This window comes from Neofelis nebulosa, chromosome 4 (genome assembly GCF_028018385.1).
Source record: "Neofelis nebulosa isolate mNeoNeb1 chromosome 4, mNeoNeb1.pri, whole genome shotgun sequence".
NCBI lineage: Eukaryota > Metazoa > Chordata > Mammalia > Carnivora > Felidae > Neofelis > Neofelis nebulosa.
The window spans coordinates 21,733,501-21,739,017 of NC_080785.1; the positions used below are offsets into that span (position 1 = coordinate 21,733,501).

General features: G+C 46.7%; 1 long non-coding RNA gene across 1 annotated transcript; it reads right to left on the reverse strand.

Annotated features, from left to right (window-relative positions):
- Window positions 1–1,159: 1,159 nt before the first annotated feature.
- On the reverse strand, window positions 1,160–3,896 carry LOC131508381 (uncharacterized). Its single transcript, XR_009259986.1, has 3 exons — window positions 3,800–3,896; window positions 2,364–2,459; window positions 1,160–1,316 (listed from the first exon to the last, which is right to left on the reverse strand). It is a non-coding gene; the product is annotated as an uncharacterized LOC131508381 (long non-coding RNA).
- Between the last annotated feature and the right edge of the window lie 1,621 nt (window positions 3,897–5,517).

Sequence of the window (5,517 nt, forward strand, 5' to 3'; positions counted from 1 at the left end):
GAGACTGTTATCTCTCTTAGGGCTCAATGAAGGTCACCTTCAAATCTTTTGCTACACCAGACACTCCTTTTCTCATGGTGCTCAGTCCAAGTGGAACCTGGGACCATGTGGGGTTAAGAGCAGGTGGGATGTGTGTGTGCAAAAGATGTCCTGAGAGCTAAAAGAGGAACCCAGTTGGGGGGACAGGTTTGAAATAGGGTGAGGAGGATTTTCAGTGCCCTTTCCTCCAGTAGCTATAACAGAGATCTGTGAGGGTGTGAGAAGTTGCTTTTAATAATAATACCCTGCCTGCACTGGATTCCCCCCCCCCCCCCAGGAAGACAGTGGTCTAAGGGGAGGGAAGAGTTACACATGGAAGTCATAGATCTTCCACTGGACACAGTCACTGCCTCAGAGGCAGGAGCTAAGGAGAGAAACAGAGCCATCAGAAGATTCCCAAAGATGTGATATTAGTTGCAGGAACAGAGGAGAAAGAGGCCATTCAAACACTGATCCAGGCACCCCTCAGCTTTAGGAGGGAGAAACAGTGGGTGCAACCCATGAGGTAATGTATAGAGAAAAGGCCCCTTGGGATAAGATTCATCATCACCCAACCTGGAATCCAGACCCTCATGCCAGCACTGCTGTGAAGGATCCCTGAACTGTAGTCTAAGCAAGACAGCTCCTCATTATCCAGCTGTGTCTCTGTCAGTCTCTCCCTACCATGTGTCTGTCCTGTCCCCACGTACCACTCCACCAAGGCAGATCCCAGAGTGCTGGGCTCTTGGGAGCAGACCTTTGTTGCTGCCTCTGTGCACCCCTAGCAAGCTCTGCATCTCTGAATACAGCCATCCAGCCCGCGCTGAGTCCCTGAGGAAAGGGCTTTGAAATGGAAGGGGTTTCTTATTGGAAGCAGTGGGGCATTTTCTCAAAATCCTATTTCTACCTTAAAGTCTGAGGAACTCCATCTCTACAGCTCCCAGTGGGTCTGGGGATCAATCGGGTTGGGGTGGGAAGAGGGTATTATTAAGAATCAAATCTAGCACACTGTGCTTTAGTTCTCTCCCATTTCACCCTGTGTCTCTGGGCCTGGCCTCTGGGACTAAGAGAGCAGCTCAGGTTTTATTTGGGGTGCGTGTGCGTGTGTGTGTGTGTGTGTGTGTGTGTGTGTGTGTGTGTGTTGGCAAGTATCCATGTGTGAGCTCAAATTTATGTGCTTACCTTGCCCCTGGGGTATCTCTAGTCTTCAAGTTGGATGCCTTTGATGGCTGAGTCCTCTCCTGACCTCTCAATCAAACTCTACCCTTGGTGCAGTAATCTGTCTTTAACAACTCCCACTGCAAGTCAATAAAATGTCAATTTAGATCTTCTTTTGTGAAATCTTAAATCTGTGTAATACCTCTCCTTTCCCTGGCTTGTTAAATCAAGCTTGTGTTTACCTGCCCCCACCCCCACCTCTTCCCCACCCCCTCAGCAGGACCATCTGCATTTGAGCAAAGGAATGAGATGCTCCGGAGGGGAATTGACAGAAGAGTCTTTTGAGAATTGGGAGACCAAAATGGTGGAATCCCTGAACATCTCTAGTTTCCTTCTACTCTTGGAAACCCTGAGCAAACCAGCTTTCTTTTGTACTACTCAATTCCTTAATTTTCCCCAAGTTGCTTTTCAAGTGAACAGCAGTAATGTGGACAGTAGTCCATAGGCATTAAGAACCAAACTCTGACTCAAATCCCAGCCCTAGCACTTGTTTACTATATGATTTAACTTCCTGGGATCTCAGTTTCTTAGCTGTCCAATGGCCATGATTACAATATCCTCATTGCCCACAAAGGAAGATTAAAGGAGTTAACATATGTAATGCACTTAGAAGAGTGGCTAGCTTGTTCTAAGTGGTATATGCCTATATGCTGTTGCCATGATTTGTATTATCTGGCTTCCTACTAACTATTTTCTCTTCAATTCAGTTCCTGAATCGGAATTGCTTCCTGTCCACTAGGTACAACCTGGGGGCTAGGTAATTAGAAGCTCCACTCTTTCCAGGCAACAAAAGAGCATATAATGGAAACTATGCCATCAGATACCCCTCTCTGGAATTTGTATCTTGAGCAACAGAACAAAGAGACTGAAAACAACTGGTTGTAGTTGCGTTGTGACCATATGGTGGCTGCTTTCAGGCAGGCCTCGGAGCACTGCCCTGGTGCTCGTCCATCCTTGAGCCCCTTCTCCAGCCTCCTTTCCATGCTGGGGGCACCCCTTAGGTGAATTAACTAGTTTGTTTCCTTTGCTTACAAGCAAAGAATCATGGCCCCCTACAAGAGGAATTCAGGGTTCAGATGCCTCTTCATGACACGAACTTCTAATCTGTCACCTCCTGCAGCCATTACCTTTGCCTTCTGACTCCATGTGCCACCTGGCCCCTTCTCTTTTGTTTGGCAGCGAAAAGAACGGTTAGAGGAGGAGATGAGAGAGTCTCCAGGGGCCTGGGGAGAAACACCAATAACATCAGTCTTCCCTTCCTGGAGGCTCGGCTTCCCCTTCGGCAGCCTCCCTCCTCTCCGACAAGAACTTCTTCATGGTGATGACCACAGTGGTGGCTGACGCAGAAGCAGAAATCGGGAGAGGCAGCTCTGACATCGGCCGCAAACTGCAGGGCTCAGCTTTCAACATATCGCACACTGCTTCCTACTCCTGAGCAGAGCATTTACTAAACTTGCATTTGGATCAGCCCAGTCCACCCAGAGAATTCCTCTAGGAGGCAGGCTCACTTGCCAAAACTAATTTTCCCAACACTCAATGGATGGGAAGCCAAATGGCCAGTTGGCAAAATAAAAGTGATGAATTGACTTTCCATGACTTGATTTTTGATGAATTCTCTCAGGCCCCTTGTGCCCAGAAGCACACATAGAGAACCACCATCCCACACAATAAAGTTCGCAGGAAGTCCCACAAGTGTGTTCTAAGGGGGAAGGCTGGGAAGGTGGGTGGGGATTCACCTCACATTTAGAGATCACCTACTGTGTTCCAGAAGCCTTATGTACCCTGTTTTTCATTTTACCCTCCACAATGAGCCCAAGGGCTAGGACACATTGCTTTTATGTGAGAGAAAACTGAAGCTTGAGAGGTAAGTAACTTGCCCACAGTTTCTGACTCCAGAAACCCAGACTGCTCCTTTATGTCATGCAAGCTCCTTGTTAATCCACCTCTTTCCCAGCTCTGGCCTGGGCGAAGGGAAAGCAGTCCAGCTGTAGAGAAACAGTGCCAGTGGGCCACATAGGCATGCAGGAGCCATGTTAGAATGGTAATCCTGCATATATCCATACCCAGCCCGGACCACTGCTTCTACTATTTGGAAACCAAAAGGCAAGGGGGAAGAAAAATGATGTTCTGGGAGAGTCCTCCATGGGCTAGGCATTGTCACACATGCTCACTTACATAATCCCCCATCTATGAGGCCATTAGAGACCAGGAGACGAGGGCTCCCCGCATAACTCAGCTGGGGTCACGTAACTCCCCAGTGGGGGGATGGGCTGCTCAACAGCAGTGTCACTTGGTTTCTTCACAGCAGCAGGTTCGCCCCCACCTTAAGACTCATTTAGTTGTATACCACCATGTTATAGGTCGGTAAGTGAAGGCCCAGGAAGGGGGAGCACATAGGCAGGCAGTTGACTTGGTGCCCCGACGAGGCAAGCCTTTGTTTTCCCTGAGGTGGCATGTGACCTCCTTCTAGCCCAAAATACTTTAAGCCTTTGTCTCTGTGGCCTAATACTTGGTCTTCTTTCCCAAAATCCAAGCATTGAGAACTTGCCTGTTGCCAAATTACCTCACGGACTGTGGTTCCTCTAAGCCCTCTCTATAATCCATCTGAAGCTCTCAATTAAAAATCAGCTGTGGAAGCATCCAAGGCCGTTGACTGATGGGCTGCTGTCAGAGGAAACAGAAAAGTCCAAGCTCAGGGATCTGAGAGGCAGCTCTATCACACTTTCCTGAAAGTCAAACCTCACCCTCAGGAGCGCCAGGCTGGCTCAGTCAGTAGAGCATGTGACTTTTGATCCCAGGGTTGCAGGTTCACACCCCACATTGGGTGTAGAGATTACTTAAAAATAAAATCTAAAAACAAAACAAACAAACAAAAAGCCCTCACCCTCAAGCCATACTCTCCTCCAGATTTCAGTTTCCATCATGGGCTGCTGGATTTCCCTTCAACATCTGCAGGTGGTCAGCACTACCAATTAGTCCTTCAGTGAGTGAGAACCAGATTTAAGGCCGTAATTGCCCTGGGACCCACATAAAAGTGTCAACATTCTATAGGGATTCTGTAAGAAGGTAACAGGCCCAACAGTTTGGAGCAAATAGAGATTCTGGCTCTAAGACAATGGTAGTCGCTAGTGGAGAGTAATACATACACAGTTCTTTTAGCTCCTGGGTGTTCTACTCTGAAGGAAACCAAGCCCCGAGAATTCCTTCTCTTACAGACTTCTCATATTCCTTGCTTCCTTCCCTTTCCCACACATGCTCCCACAAGAGCCTACTCTGTAGGAGTAGCCTACTCTGTAGGCTCTTGTCCTTTCTGACTGGGAGTGAGTGTATTGATAGCCTCCTAAATGCTCTAGAGAGAATTTGATTTTCCCATGCCAACTGAGTGATTCATCTAAAATGCCGATTCATCTTCCCCATGCCAACTGGGTGATCCATCTAAAATGAAAGTTGGCTTAAAATTCCAATTGCTTAGGGCAGAGGCATGTATATACCCCAAGGAATACACAAGATACATTGGGGTGCAGAAAGAAAAAAAATAAAACTTCTATTTCACTTTATTTTTCTAAAAACAAACAAACTTAGAAGCAATTAAGCTCTACTAATAAGTAATAGGCATCTTGACATTGGTACCTCTCCTCAGTCCATGAAATGTCTTGGTAGACCGGGGGAGCCTCACAACAAAGGGACTGACAGTGGTATCTTCATGTAATCCTTGGTTTTCAGCCCTTTTTTGTATGATTGACCTAAACTGCATTAAGTCCAGATTAATCATAATCCTCAATCCACATAACATTTCATCATTAGTCATTTATTCATTTGAGTATTTATATGTATTTTAACAATGCGGGCCACCTGGGTGGCTGAGTGAACTGAGCATCTGACTCTTGATTTCTGCTCAGGTCATGATCTCCGGGTTCATCGGATTGAGACCTGTGTTGGGCTCTACACCGATATCATGGAGCCTGCTCGGTATCATCGTCTCTCTCTCTCTTTCTCTCTCTCTCTCTCTGCCCCTCCCCCACTCATGTATGCTCGCTCTCTTTCAAAAATAAATACATATTTTTTAACAATGCAATAAGCACTCATAAATCCACCACCCAATGAGAAATCTAGACCTCCACAGTAACTACCACCTAGCTGTGCAGCCATTCCCCATCTCATCCTCCTGCTATCCCCACCTAAGGTAGCCATCATCCTGAATCACAAGTCTGATGTTTCTTACTTCCTTTTAATATGGTGCTAACTCTCTATAGATTTCTTAAAGCAAAGATTTTTATTTTA